A 17,132-nucleotide genomic window follows, 5' to 3' on the forward strand; every position below is an offset into this window, starting at 1 on the left:
AGTTTTCTTAGATGAAATTTAAGTTACTAAAACAAACAAACAAACAGCAGTGACAACAACAAAACCAAGAAGATTATCAAAGCAAGATTATTTGATCTTCTCTACAGTGCAAGGATATCTCCTCCTGTTTGTTTCTTTTCCACACTTGCAACTCTACTCTAGAAAGAGGGAAAGGTGATCAAAACTCTTTTGAATTGTTTACTTCTTATTAAGGCTTGGATTACAGATGCAGATTCTACTGTAAAGGATCACACCTTCTGCTCCTGATACCCTTATCCCCTGATAGGAGATAAGACAGAAAACTCATTTGGGAACAGAAATCAATCTGTCACTACCCATTTGATGTAAAAGTGGTTGATGTAAGGACCTACATATGGAAGTGGAATCTGTGAGCTAGGTAGAAAAGCTGGGAAAAATGTGAGAAGCAGACAGCCTTACAGATGAAAGAAAAAAATATGGTGGTCTGAGGGGCAGAACTCATTTTGGTGGAAAGATATAATTCCAGAGAAGCAGCATGAGCAGAAGCAGGAACAAAACACTCTTCAGAGAGGATAAGAAGGATAAGGAAGATACCAAAGTAATTCTTTTAATATACACAGTGCAAGTTATACCATCGCACTGTCCGAGTAAATGGGAATGCTGTGGTATTCACCATCTGCAAACAAATTATCAGTGATCAATCACTTATCATCAATAGAATGCAGTGGTAAGCGAAGGTAAAATGAATTTTATGAAATAACAGAACAAGAAACATGTATCCAACCCAACTGAAATATATCACAGATAATGAATTCTGGTGTAGATCTGCAGGTCAATGAAGAATGAGCAAGATGTACACAGTATAAGTAAACAAAACTGATCCCAAGCAAGTTCTGTAGAGAGGAGAAGGAAAACATCATCAGAATCATACTCCCAGAAGACAATTGACAATGCTCCTGCAAATAAGGTTTTGCAGTATTTTTAGAGACATAGAACAAATGACATAGTAGATTTTGTGATGAAGTTTGAAATTATTCAGACATCCATGATGATATTGAGGAAAGCTAATTTTGCACATTTGCGTTTATGATTCAGAGGCAGCTTTTAGCTCTTGTTATTTTTAATCACACCTCTACTTAGATTACAGCTTAAAATCTGTCATCCAGAAATCCCTGAAGCTTACACTGTTGAAAATACTTCTGCCTTTGGCTGCCCTTAGGGTTGAAGCTAAAGGAGCACAGGGAATTGTGCCAAAGCCTGCGAAGAATTCAAGAACTATACTGGGCCTGCCGTACTTTGGAACTTCTTACTTGAGGGGAGAAAATAATCATTAGATCCTCTTGAATATCAGGAAGAACCTCCTCCCCCATTTCCTGTTTCCCTCCTTCTCTGTCTGGAGACTATCCACTAGAAACTGGGACATTGTCCTGGAAGTATCCCCTTTTTCAATTGTTCTTTGCAACTCATGTACTCATGCCTTTAGGGTTGAGGTGGATTTTCCATCCCATTTCCTCATAACCCCTTCATGGTCACACAGGTAAAATCACAAGGTGGCATGTAGTGTGTACCTACTATATTCCCTCCCTCAAGCAGAGGAATGTTTATTTCTAATAGCTGAGGTACTGATCCATAGTTATGGGCTGTAGGGCATAGTGACGTTGAATTGCTGGAACTCCTGGGACTGATTCTCCACAGCTGAGATACAAGACTATATGGAGGTAGAGAAATTTTCCTCATATTATTGATGCAGGCTAGAAAGCTCATCCAAGTTGGATTTTCTTGCTCTTTCCAGGCTGCTACCACCAGTGTGTTGGCACACAATGATGGTGCACTTCATACAGATTTATGCTGTATGGGTCACAGACTCCTGACATCGTCTGGATCTTGGGATAACTGCTCACTGTCCAGGTCAATGTTATACGTCACCTTCCTCCAGCATGGCTAATCCCCTCACATACTGGTTACCGCTCTCCGTGGTCTACTTGCCTGGGTAACATACCAGGTCTTCCTTGTTCTTTCACTGACAAGCGTCACTTCCATTAGGTGAAGACTTGTGTCCCTTTTCTAGTTGCTTTTTCAGTGCTTCCCCAGAAAGAGATCCCAGCTGCTTCACTTCACTGCCCATTAAGTCCAGGCTACTGACCCTATTATTCCAGCATGGGAGTGGCCGGGTGACAATATGCTTGCCTGGATGATGCCTGAAGTCTTTTTGCAACAGTTAAGGGTTGGATGGTTATTGCTTCCTTGTGAGTTCTGCCTCTTCCTCCTTCTCCTGTCCTTGTGATAGCCCTACCATCATTATCTTCTTCTTTCATCCTTGTCTTAGTAGGAATTTATTTATTTACTAAAAGCGCTAACTTTTGCAGCCATTTTTTTGTCTTGTGCATAGGGGCAACTAATACTGGCACAGAATGGTTCTCTGATAGAACTGCAAGTCCTATTGGAGGGGTTGAAACAACCATGATGCCTGCTTAGATTAGATGCCTCATTAGATTTAGAGATCTCTTTAGAGCACTGAATAGTTCTAAACAGGGCTTGCTAGGCATGAACCAGGCCTCAGCAATCTGCAGCGATTTGTCTCTCTCTAGACCAGTGTCACAGCACTCCTTTTCCAAGTATTTTACTACTATTTAAGGAATCTGCAGGTGTTTACGGATGAAGATCCAAAACAACAGAGGTGCACACTGGTCTAGATACCTGCCTATACCATCCCACACTCCCTGCCACATATAAGTATCCAGCCTCATGGCAGATGCCCAGGAGATGTTTATAATAATTGTTTAACAGAACCTGAAACACATAAAAATGACATAGCAATAGGAAAATGATGGTTTTAATATTCCCTCTTTTCTCCCCTATAGCCCAACTCCCCAAGGCGGCAAAGTGTGAAATTATTAATAGTTTCCAAGATATGATCCCTGAAGTAAGAAAACAACTGTAATATTGAATACAAATACCAGAATAGTTTTCCTGAGCAGCGTTACACAGAACAGAAAAATGACAACCTTAATCCAGCCCCAAGAAACAGTAAACAACACAAGGATCATATGTAGTAAATAAGGTATTAAACAACATAGTTCCATGAAAGATCTCTAAAAATAAAAAACATTGTAAGGATCAACTATTACTATCTATTATTATAACTAAGTACTATCATGCTTATAACAAAATTAATACCTTCTGATCAGATCTATCATTATCTCAGCCTTGGAGCCCCATAGCTTCACGGCCTTTCCTAGTATGCCTCACGGTATAGAATAGCCTCTTGCCTAATTTATGCCAGCTGCCCACCTTGTCCCTTGCTCCCATACCATAATGGTGGCAGCATTTCCCCTCTGAGTGTCCTGGCCTGGCTCTAGGCATGCTCCAATTGTTCTGTGACAACCTCTTGATGTGCTATTAACACCTCTCTACTGAAACCAGGTAAATAAAATAATGTTCTTCTCTTCACTTTGATACCACATGGGTCGATCTATGTACAATGTGCGTTTGGGTTATTATTCTGTATTATTACTAGCGATCATTATTCTCTATATTCAGCAATACAAAATGTGTTAGTTGCTTTACAGACCAATACCTAATGGTATGTCTATTTTGCATGGTACCAACAATCCAATGTTGTCTGATGTAGTTCAGAGAAGGGCAAGAAATTCAGAAGGAAAATTAAGGGTCAAATGTAGCTCATAAAAGCTAGTACTAAATGCTAGATATCCATAAAGTTAAAAATATCCAGTGATATTAAGCAACTTTCTGAAGATTCTACTGTGAGAAAAATGTAGTGAAATAAACAAGGTTAGTTTTATGAGGATATGTGCATGTTATCACTGAAGGAAGGCTTTGAGTGTTTAGCATATAAGATTTCCCCTGAAGACAGTCTGGTTTTCCAAGTATTTTGCATGTACACTCTGTCACTGTAGGTACTTTGTCACTGTAGATACTAATGTCTTATCTAAGCTCGGGAGTTTGAAGTTACTCAGGATGCCTGCATCCCTTGTGTGATACTGTTATGTCCCTAACCAGTAGTGATTACTGCATTTCTTGGCATGAACATGTGCTCTAACCTACTGAGGTGTTGGATTTTACTGGAATTGTCACATTTACTTACTAAAGGTGGAGGGCTCCCCGTGAATGGAAAAAATATATACATTTGGCACAAAGACCAGGCAATAAAATACAGAACAGAGCATGAGAAGAATTAAAATAGACAAAGAAAGCTGAGAACATATATAGGACCTAGCATCTCATTCTAGAAATGACAGACACTCAGAACGGTTAATTCTGTAGCTATTCTGCAATACTAAATTTGATATATGTCTTTGAAGAAGAATGGTATAAAGCTCAGGAATTCAGAGTACTGTGAGCCATGAAGTGATGCTGTTTTATTACTCTGGAGAAAAGTAAATTACTCCTACTAAGGAAAAAAGAAAAGAGATCTGGTGAGCCACCAGACTACCAGTGAATTTCCCATTTATAATCACTTCAGACGAAAGAGCAAGGGGTATCTGCGCTTGTGACATGCCTGTTATGTAAGATATACAGATTTCTGTATTTTTGAACACAGCTTGGATTTGTGGACAAATGAAAGTGAACATTACAGAAATAGACATTGAAATTTACAGTTGGAATAATTGAGAAGAATGTTAAATATGTATGTCATCCTGATATTGGACAGGAAATCTATTTTAAAAAATTAGAGTGGATTTTTAGAAAAAAATCTGTACTTCATGTTTACCGTGTAATGATACTGTTTATTTAAAATTAGGTAGATTGTGATCTATGTATTTAAACCTCATGGTTTGTTGAACCACATGTAATAAACTCAATGAATCACTTTATTTGCAGTCTTGAGAAGAATTAATTGTAATTCCATATCCCTCAAAAGCTTTAAAGAGTTACATTTGTAATCCTGACTAAATCCTGGATATCTCTGAACATATAAATAATTATATTTTCAGTGGGGAGAAGCTAGCTATTTTGCTTATCTATCATATGTTAGTAGACTTGTGACTTCCTGCATCCTTAATGATAACACAACTGAATATTATGATTTCAGTCTTTCTTCCTAATCTGCCTTCTCAGGGTATCACAGATGCTGTGCCTACTAATAGCTTAATGACTGAAACAGAACAGTATGTTCTACTTAAAAAATAGTAGGACATACTGCTTACAACCCCATGAGTCAACTGTGGTAATAGAAAGAATTCCTGGCAAATTTGTGTCTATGTTTTATGGACTATGTTCTAGGTTAAAAAAAAGCAAAAATATTTATGCAAGACAACGTGTTCATAAATCGGTGTTTTACTAATACAGTCTTCATTTTGGAATTTAACAACACAGAAATTTCTATAGATCTGTATTTAAAATTCTTATGGACACAAGCAGGTTACAGTTACTTCTCACGATCCTTGATCAAAGCTAGGAAAATAATCAGGAATCTACTTCTTTTCCTTTCTGTTGTTTCCTGCATGTGAAGCCACTAAAGACATCTTCAGTCAAGTAGAATATAAAAATAAGGGTGTGGAATAGTAAGAACAGTGATGAGTATATCACATCAGGAAGAGCTAGTTATTTTAGGATATCAGAGATGTTTTTCATTTTAAAAATGCATTACTGTGATGACACATCATTTCATATAATGTGCTCATACAATTTTCTCTAATTGTAAATACACCATGACAAAATATTCTTGATTGGATTTTTTATATTTTTATGAGTCTCTGCAATATCCCTAATGATAATTCTATGACGAATAGAAATTTGCAAATTCATTTTTTTTCTTTATTTATGTTCTGATTGTTCTCCTTACACAAACATAAAAGAACACTGAGTCAGCGGTAGTTAAATTTCCTTCACTACACTGGATTGTAAAGCATATTGTGCAATTGAACTAGAAATGCTGGTAATTAGAGTTATTGAATCTAGCTGGAAACGATTACATTAATTTCCGCTGATTTTATCACAGTGCTCAAAAATGTTATCAAACATAAAGATAAATGCATGAAATCTCACTAATAAAAGTTTCTATTAATGCTGAAAAACAAAACAAAACAAAAAAACAAACAAACAAAAAAAAACAAAAAAAAAGGGGCGGGGGGGGGGGGGAGAGAATGTAAAATAAGCCATATTTTAAAGGAGTTTCTTTGCTTTTCTCTAGGCTGATGACAAATGAGAGGACATGAGCCTGGATTCAACCTTGGTGTAACTCCACTGAAGTTAGGTGAGATACTCCAGACATTGTTTTGCCCCAGAGGGTTTTAGATTCATTTATTTTAAATGAAGCCTATACATATTTTAAAATGAGCATTGCCCTTCAGAATTGTAGAGAGTATTAAAAAAAGAAGACATTGTGAAAGAGAAAATAAAATGTGAGTGGTTTAAAGCATAAGGATTGCTCCAAAAGTAATGCCTCCTATTTTATTACATTGACCTATGACGTCAGAAGTGGATGTAGGTGGTATGGCAGTAGCAGCTGAACCTTCCCACCAATATTCCATTATATTTTATTGCCATGTTATAGATGGCAGTTGAGGGGCAGTCCAACAAAATGGCATCTGACATGGATGGGCGTATGAAACAAAGGTGTCACTGAAATTCCTCTGTGTGGAAAAATGTGGTACCCATTGACATTCATCAAGACTTCCTGAACATTTCTAGAGACTAGACAGCTGATGGTAGCACAATGAGGTGACGGATGATGTGTTTCTACACTGGTGATAGAGATGTGAAACACAAACCAGGCGGCCATGCACAGCTGTTGCAGATTTTTATGAGCACAGCACGCAGACTCTTGTTCATCTCTGACAAAAAGACATAGTTAATGGTGGTGACTATGTTTAAAAAGAATGTTTGGAAGCTGAGAATTTGCTATATCAGATAGTTCTATTGGGTTCTGTATTGGTTGTTTCCATGGAACTAAATAGGAGGCATTATTTTCAGGTAATTATTTCAGACAAGAAATTGAAAGAATTTAACCAGGTTTTTAACCTCATTCATCTGACTCTCACTTTGCTTATGCAATGGTTAAGAATCAAACTTTGGTTAAGACACAAGAGAGCAAGTTATATACCCCTGCTGCTCCTGACTAGTTTGGATCCTTCATGTCAGAGACTGAATCATTCACTTGTTAAGTACTTTGCCATGCTCAAAAAAATCTAAAGAGATTATGTCTCCAAAGATGTTTTCAAAATCACAAAAGTGTGATTAGAATGTTTTTATGCAGTTACACCTGTATAGTTCCTGTCTGAAGAGAGTTATGGGCTGCTCAGAGGCCTTCATGTTCAATTCTTTCTGTCTTCTTTTCCAGTGTATAGAAAGGTGGGAGAAAATGCAAAGGTCATGGAGTGCTAACTGACTCTGCTATTTGAGGCAGAATTTAATTTGTAAAAGGACACAAAGATCTTTTGCTGTGTCTCATATTGCTAGATGAATTGCAGCTCAGTCAATGAACTTTAAGTGTTCGGAGTCCTTTCTTCCACCCACACTGTTGTCTATTACCAAATGTATGCTCTAGAGCTCCTGGCTTCCAGCTATTGCACAAAAATGTTGCTAGTCTCTTGCGAGACCGCAGTTGCATCAGTCAGATTCATGTTAATGTGTTTTATATCACAGGATAATAAATGGTTCTATGTAAATACATTCAGCAGGATTAAGTTTCCCTATAGAAAAGGGGAGTGATTTGAGAGTCATAATAAGCAAATTTATAAATACCTAAGCAGTGAAGGAGCCTGTGGGAGGCTGTAGTCAGCCTTTCCATACAAGTGTGCATATGTACTACTATCACCATGAAAGTATAGCCAGATAAAATAGATGAGCATGCTGTCTCATTTCTTGAGAAGAAACACTGCTGTCTTCTTGAATATGTCTTGCCTAGAAGAATCAGAATGAAAAAGACAAATCACTCATCTACATTACAGCTAAATCCAAACTTTATTACTTCACTATATTTAAACCTCTGTAGTTTATAAATTCTACCAGCTTTGTTGAGTAAATCTTAGTTTGCATTTATCAGTTCATTACCAGTATTTATAGAAACTGCATGGAGCATTCAAGACAGGAATGGGAGATTAGACACCGGATATACAAAATTTTATGTTAGGGATTCACTAACCTATATTAAACTTCTAATACACTGGAATAATTCAGTGATGAGAGTCAGAGCCACAAGAATTCATGTCCCATATGAGAGGAATTTCAGAGTCTGACAGTAGAAAATACTGGAGAGGAAGAAGACTAAAGCTAAAATAATTATGACAAATATCTATCTTTCCTGTACTCAAGTTCCAAACTGAAATACTGATTTAAGTATTCAAATAACACTTGGTTTTAGATCTGAAAAATTTTTTTAGCATTTGTGTATTTCAGCCTATTGAAAATGTTCATCTGTACATTCCTCTTAATTGACTGGCATGTTGGAGATGCCACTAAATTTTCTGTGATAATTTTGTGCCCAGAATATATACTAATGAACTCCTCAATGGACATCCAGTTGAGGTTAAACTCTCATTTCCCATCTCTCTGGAAGGTGTCTGGAAATCAGTCACAGTGTAAAATGCAAGGGACTTTAAAAAAATTACAAGAAAAGGATGGGCAAGAGACTGATGGTGAGGGATTCCTTTGAAAGGAGAGAGTACTCTCCCTGCTCTGTGGGATTGCTTTGCATTTTCCCTAAAAGGACACAGGATCCAGCACAGAGCCTGTTATGAAACCATCAACTGAAATCAAAGTGTCCCTGAAAAAGTAGTATTCTCGTCACAGAGGTGTATAATAGATCAAAACAGATGAAACTTAAGAGTGAAGTAAGCATGAACATGCTTTGCTCAGTGACAGTGTCAACAGTTTTAAGATGTTCCTATATATATGGGTAAGTTTAGCAACCAGAGGTAAAAAAAAACTTACAGACTGAGTTATTAGACTGAATCTTTGCATGTACTCATACAGAATTCTTTAGAATTTAGCTTCAAATTGCCTTATGGGTGCTTTTTGGATATATCTCCCTAAGTAAGTACAAGTTCACATTTAGAAATCTTCTTTTGTTGCATTTACTTGAAAAAACAGAAATAAGGCTATATTCTGACATGAAAATTAGCCACCATCTAGTAATGCCTGAAATGGAAATGCCTAGTATAAGGAAAAACTTGGTCACAAGGATAGGCAAGCATTTAACATGTTCCTCAGGAAGAGTATACAGATTCTGTCCCTGGAGGTTCTCAAGAAACAGATTGGATAAATCCACAAGGGATCTAGTCTTACTTTATAGTTGAACCTGTGTTAAGCAGAAAGTTAGACTACAGATCTCCTGGGATCCCTTCAAACTTGAGTTACCCTATAATCCTATTATCCTGAGATAATGAGACCAAAACAGCTGCTTTAAAAAGATATGAGACAGACATTTTCACTGCAGGTGTTTAATATGTAGATGCCATTCTTGATTCATTAAGATCATTCTTGAATCTAAAGCTGAATTATCACTTAAAAATGAAAATATTTTGTAGGTGTATATGTTTCAACTTCAAGCAGAAATCGCATAAGTTATAACATATACCAAATTCTGGAATACATGGGATTGACTAGACATCCCAAATGCAGGGGGTTGAGTGATTTGTCAAGGTACAATGCAGTACAACACCTAGACAGCACAACTCAGTTCTTTCAGAAATTGATCCAGAGACATTACATAAATTAAAGCTCTTCTAAATTTTTCCCTCAGTTACAAAGGTGTTAATGCATTTTGGATGGGATTCTGCAAATATTTTGTATTATTAAGCATTGTGAAGCACTATGCTTTTTATAACTTATTAAAAACAATGGTTATATTATAGAACTGAAGCAGTTGTTAGCACTGATATAGTTCTTTGGCCCTTTTATGTTGATACTTTGAATTAGATTGTCACAGAAATAAGACTTGAGTGAGCAAGGTATAAGATCTAAACCCATATTCATGGATACTTGATCAGATATCAGGTCTCTTTATGGACTGCATCATTCTAAGTTGTCCTATCTGTAAATCATAATTTAAATTGGGAATTTGCCTTTTTTTCTCTTTTTTTCTAAGTATTGAACTAAATTGCTACTTCTACTAATAAAAAAAAAAAAGCAATTAAAAAACAAGGTATTGTCCTTTTATTTAATTTAATTTAAAAAATATTTTTTCACTAAAGCCAGTATGTAATGCTGTAGCTGTTCTTTTATAAGCAGTGCACTCAATTATAGTTATGCACTATATTGTGACCTTTTTATTGCTGCCCCATATATCTGCATTGCTACATCTGTGCTATAGTAATTAGACTCCTGATGCAGACTGGAATTTATTGATTACATTAGCCTTGAAATATTGTTGTTGGTTTTTTTTTTGTGTGTGTGTGTTCACTAGCTCAGCTTCCTGTTTATTGTGCTGATTTTCAAATGCACTTCTACATCACATGCACATACCATGTGTAAGAGTTAGCTTATGTATTTGTGCCTTAATCAAAGAGCTCCTGCAAGTCTTGCTTCTTTCCCGTGACTTCCTCTGTGCAGCATGGACTGCAAGTGTTTCATTCAAGTAAAGAGCCTGTAAAGATCTTGGATATTTCTGAACACCAATCATCTATTTTAGTTCAGGGGAGGAGATGGTGAGCGATAGAAGGAGAAACATATTTGTTTCCTGGTTGTCTAGAACCACCTTGAGAGCTGCACTTGTTCTGATTTCTAACATGCTTATACAGAGTCACAGAGGAACATGAATAGAAAGGAAGAGGAGCACGCTGTGCTCTCTGGCAAAACTTTTTTGAGGAGATGTGTGTGGTAATGGGAACCAGAAAGTCAGATTATGAGTTAGAAACACCTCTGCTCTCTTTTCTACTTCTGAGGCCTTTGGACTATTAACAGAGGATCTGGATTCTAATATATGAGAACTTTATGTTGGCTTGTTGGTATTCGCTTAGATATACGCCCCTACCTTTCCAGCATCTCAGAATTTTTCTCTTGGATGTTTTGCAGAAGACATCAAGATTTGGTATAATTTAACATATATCAGTCTGTGGATTGTTTGTGCACACATTTGCTATAGCCTGATGCAATTTAGGAAATAAATTTTGTTATAGATTGTAGCTACACAGTGTAGCAATGAACTGCTCCCTTGTTGCATATAATTAACATTCTGTTCTATACAAAGCTGAACCATCTTCAAAATTAATACACATCTGATTTTTGCTCTAAGTATTGGAAGTTACATGAGGATTATTTATCCAATGGATTTCCATGATTTCAAAATCAAAGTTGACAGAAACTGACTTAAATTGCGGCTAATAGAAAAGACAAAGCATAGTTATAAATTAGAATTGAAATAAATTTTGTCTCAAGAGGAAATATACAGTTTGATTTACTAGTGATTTTTGAATCTTAGGTCTGGACATTGGTTCAGCTTTTTAGTCTCAAAAGTTTGCATTTTACAAGTTGACGTTAACTTATATGTTACTATGAAATGAATATAAATACTAGAACTGTTAATTACCTTTTATCCACAAAGGGTGTATCACTTTATATTTTAATAATAAAAGTAGAAATTTGCCACTGAGGAGAAGTATATATTATGACGCATCCAAACAGCTCATCAATATTCTTACGTGCATTTTTTGAGAGTCAAATTGAGAGAAAAGGCAAAAATATCATTTTTAGATTGATACATAAGATTAAGACCTTATCTACTAATTGGAATTTATTTAATTCATTGGTGTTTGAATATCCTTGACATATGCGTTAACAGCAAATTTTTTGAATGGTAGGTACTGAAATAACTAAAAAGAATGTGTAATTCATTTATTTCCAAATTTAATAAATGAATTCTGCATTAAAACATGCATATTATGTTAATTGATGTTAAGATTATGATTACCTACTCTAGCCCAGGACTCTGGCTCAGTCAGATCAGTGTGCAAATCAGCACCATTTACATGCCAGTGGCTCCTTTTATATCATATTCTGTTTAGCCCCAGCTTGTTCTTGCACACTGCTTCATCAGTTGGCAGAGCCCCACTAACACCCTCCAACATCCTGGACTGTCAGGTTTACATCATTTTAAGTCACAATGTTTTGTGTTTTGTCTTTTCTTCAGGTTCTTGACTGTTAGTCAAATTATATGACTGACCAGGTTTGTTCCTGGTTGTCTTTATTAATGTTAATTGGTCAGAATTTATGTCCTTGTGTTGTCTCCCTCCCTGCTCTTCTCTTCCCAGATGAAAAACTAAATCTTCTCACGGGCACATATCCTTACCCATTTGTGTGGACTACCAGGCTTGTTCTTATCCTCCCCTACCATCTGCTGTCAGGGTTGTCTCTCTGTGTTTTTGTTTATGGTTCTTTGAGTAGATACATTTAAGGGAGCACACACTCTCGTTTCACATAACCTTATCTGGCTAAAACTACTTCAGGCAACATGAATCATATAAAACAAGAAGTGAGAATAGAACAAACACAAGGAGTGAATGTTATTGAAGTTGCCCCTTCATGAAACAAATTTGAATTTTTATTACCTTTCAGTTTAGGGTTGTACTGTAGCTAATGATGGGGGAGGAGTGTCATAAACAGGAGGAAGAGACTAATATGTTTTTAAGTAAATCCTTTGATAAATTTCTCAAAGCATCCTGTTCTTTCTTGTATATGCAAATGCTTGAACAACACTAGGACACTCACCTGGCATTACAAATACATACTTTAAAACACTTAAAGGAGTGTACTTCATGAATGTATTTAGAAAAAAGCAACACAGTTTGTATTATTAAAGCATATACAGCTTTTCTCTGTTTCTTTGAATGATCTTTAAAGACAAAGTAATTGTCTCTGTCAAAAACAGATTCTGACATGTTATTTTCAGAATGCTTTTCTTTTTATTTCAAACTTTTGAACTCTAGAGAATAAAACAAAACCCATCTTTAAAAAACAGTAACTTACAGGAAACCTTAACGTAACCTATCATGTTTCAGCTCATTCACAGTTGATTAAATATCTTAGCGTAGACAATGTAAGTATATTTAGGCTTCCTTTGCTGATATAGCAAAGAGTAACAATCTTTTTTTTTTTCCTTCTATGATCTCATATATAATCTTTTAGCCGTTCTTAATTAATACCTTTACTGCACATTTTTACCTGATTTTCTTCTTCTTCCTTCTCCAGCCTTTAGACTTGGATGTCATTTCCTTTGTGTTTCCCACAAGTGCAACTTTGAAAACTGGATATCCTGGGCAGATGGTTTTCTCTTGATGTTCTCCCAAGAGTCTAGTTTTATTCCTTATAGCAACGTCCCTTGAGAATACTGTGTTTATACTTGGACAGTATCTGTTTTTCTTTTATACTTTAGTAGTGAAAAATGTAAGTCGCAGCAGCCACAGCAACATTGTAAGCATGTTATGGAAAAAAAGAATAAAATTCACTATTGACAGTTGAATAGAATAGAATATCCCAAGTTGGAAGGAACCTACAAGGACCACTGAGTTCAATTCCTGGCTCTACACAGGACTACCTAAAAATTAAACTATGTTTTAGAGTCTTGTCCAAATGCTTCTTGAACTATGGCTGCATTGGTGCTAAGAGCACTGCCCTGGGGAGTCTGCTCCAGTGCCACACCACGCACTCAGTGAAGAATCTTTTCCTAACACCCACCCTGACCCTCCCCAGCACAGCTCCATACCATTCCCTCAATTCCTATTGTTGATCCATGGAGATCAACATCTCCTCTTTCATTCCTCTACCTCTCCTTCCACTCCCCACAAAGTAAAATCGAAGATGAAGTTTTAGTTCTAGCACATTAAATGTTTCAGTACCCAGTTTCAAACTCATGGGTAGAAAGAAGATAAGGATGACCTCCTTATTAGTTTACATTGATATTGATGTCTTACAATGGGATGAGGGGTGGAGTTTTTCCCTCAGCTAATGTTGGGCTGCATCTCCTTTGGAGATCATATATTAAGTCTTCTTTTTTTTATTTTTATTTTTATTTTTATTTTTATTTTTATTTTTATTTTTATTTTTATTTTTATTTTTATTTTTATTTTTATTTTTATTTTTATTTTTATTTTTATTATTTTTTTTGAGTAAAAATCAAGTACATTTGAGTGAAAGCCTATGCAGCTCACAGGAAAGTTAGATACTTCAAAATATTCATTATGATTATAAATTTGGGAAATAAGGGAATAGTTGTTCTTCACTGCATAGGCATCTGACTTATGTGCAGATTAGATATTTGCATCAAATTGAAAGGAACTGGACTTCTCTGTATTTAAGTATCTGTAGCAATTACTATGTATGAGCCACTCTTTTCTGTCAAAGGATAACCTGAAAAAGAGGAAGTCTTGCCAACATTTTATCTAATGTTTTATGAATCATGCAAAAAAATAGTGATGAAGATAAAATATCTATTTCAGCCTCATGGTTTCAGATTCATATCTCACCATGACTGCTTGCTACGGGCTAATTATCTGACAAAGCTGCATCACTGTAGAAATCAAAGTATATGATTCATAAAACAAGGCAGAAAATAACAAAGTAGAAGCATTGCAACAGTGCAGTTTTTATGAATGATAAATTAGAAAGAAAACAGGGGAGCTTCTACTTGTGCAGTGTTTTGAAGGCAGCTTCTTGCTGGAGTCAGAAAAACAGTCATTGCACCATTACATTCCCTGCTGCACAAGAGATGTGGAAAGTTGGGCTCGCTGCTCTATTCCAAAGGAACAAGCTAGGGTGACAGATAATGCTGCAGAGCAAGAAGAACATCCTATCTGAAGCTGTCACTTTTTTTATTCCTCCTGCTACACCAGCTGTGACAAGGAAAGTATGAGTATTGCCTCTCCACTGTATCCTTCCTATGGCATGACTGGCCCAGGCCTTGTCCTTCATTTTTTTCAGTAGCAAAGCTATATTTCATCCAAATTCTTTTAAAAAGGCTTAAGAGAGATAAATCCAGAATTTTTTTCCCTGCTCCGTGGGCTTTTATACAGTTTAGAATCTGTTAAATTCTTGCAACTGAAACCTGGCACTCTCAAAAATGAATTTGCTGTCATGCAAACAGTGCTTAAAACTGTGAAGTGTAAAGTTTTAAAAATGCCAAAAAGCTTTTAAGTTTTGAATTTTCATTTTTATTTAGAGCAGAAGAAACACAGTATCAATTTCATGTTGACTGTTTATACACCCTACTCCATTTTTATCAGTCTGAAAAGGAAATCTACTTAAAAAAGAATTCTGTGTAACAGAAAACTATTTCCATGAAGATGATATTTAAATAGGTTGAACACATTCCGTAGGCTATGGTTATTTCAAAACATAACCAGTAGAAAGTATTAACAAAACGACATATTTTTCTTTCTTCTAAAGAAACAAAAATTTAGAAAACAAAGCAGTGGTACTCTTTATTGCTAATTTTTGACATGCAAGATTATTTAGGTCCTGTTAGATTGCATTATTCAGAGTAACAGCATCTCATGTCTGAAACACTAAGGAAACAAAGTAGGAAAGTTACCAGAAATGGCAGTATAGTCTAGCATGATAAAATGCATCAGAATGTGTAATATCTGGAATCAATTCATCCATTTATTCTATAACCCTTTAAAAGAGCAATTTATTTAGGTGATGCTTTGGTAACGTTTGAAATCATTTTTAAGGATCTACACAGTGTCTTCCTATATTGTATAGCAAGCTGCTACTACTCAAAAGTTTTGGGGCCAATTCCTGGTTCACCTGAGAGAAGTGCTACCAGTATTGTAAAATAGATGCAAACATATGTTATGAAGTTAAGGCTAAGACAGAAACAGATTGGGATGACAACATCCTGGAGACTGCATTAATGACTTATTTGCATAAAGTCACTTCAGTGGAGGATTTTATATCCAGTTGACTAGTTTTCTCAGCCTGTAGATATTTTAAAATACTAGCAAAAAGAAGACTGAGACTTGGTGGCAAAACAAGCTGTACAGTATATTGGCAACCTATTTCCTCTACTCTGACTCTTCTGGGAAAAAAACAAAACAAAACAAAACAAAAAAACAACCAACCAACCAACAACAACAGCAACAGATGCAATGCTGACAAAACATTTTCAAATTTCTAGTCATATAAATGTGTATTTTCTTTAAGAAAATCACTTTTAAATAATGAACATATCAAATTGGAATTTTCTGGAATCTCGTTATTTAAAAACTGTTCATAAAAGTACATAGTTTTAAATACAGAGCTATGATAATGCAAAATAAGCTTGTTACCAGCAAATAACTCTGCTGACTGAAGCCTGGAAAGCACTGAAGTAAATAACTAATTATAATTACCTGCTGATTTTACTTTTTATCTATTTTTTTCCTGCTAATTATGGAACAGAACTATCTCTGTTTAATTTTTTTTTTTTTTTTTTTTTTGAAGAAAAAATATAAGCAATTAAGGAAAGTTATCCACAGGTCTTTGGCCTATTAAAATCAATTTCCTTTCATAACCTTCTGATAATTCAGGATGCGTCTGTAATTCACAAGCTGAGCCAGAGGTTTTACTGAAGAAAAGAATCTCTAGTGAAACACCTTGGGGATGTTTAGCATTTTGTTACTGAGAATTTAAATTGAGTCACAAAGGAAAACTTCTCTTCAGAGATCCAAAGACAAGTCCATCAGAGATTAATACCTGAAACAAAATGGAAAGGTTGGCCAGAAAGATGCGATCTGACATGAAAAAGCACTGCAAAAACACAACACTTAGAAGAAAAATGTAACAGTGTTATTCTTTAGAGAGGGCTTATAAATGGATGAAGCTCATAAGTTAAAGACGCATTTCCAGGGAATCAGAGATGAAAGTAAAAGCTCATTCATCAGATTTTTAACACTGGAAATTCTGAAAGAAGGCAAACATTTCCGGTACAGTTGTGAAGGATTAATATATAGACATTTGATTAATTAACACATTTGAATATCTGCAATGAAACAGTTCCCATGCGATTGCTTAAGTACCTTTCCCTAGGCTAAATACAAAAGAGAGAAAATTGGAACAAAGTTGTAGAAAGAAAGGATGCCAAGTTATTTCAAAGTGTTACTTGGAGCTGCTTATGGCTGCTCATAGCTTTCTACTTTGAAACAGTTTTCTCTTCAGGCAGCTGTCCCAGGATTGCATCGCATGCCTAGCAGTGGGGATCTGCCAGTAGGCAAGAT

The sequence above is a fragment of the Phasianus colchicus genome, chromosome 1, assembly GCF_987193195.1.
Source record: "Phasianus colchicus chromosome 1, bPhaCol1.hap1.1, whole genome shotgun sequence".
NCBI classification, from domain to species: Eukaryota; Metazoa; Chordata; class Aves; order Galliformes; family Phasianidae; genus Phasianus; species Phasianus colchicus.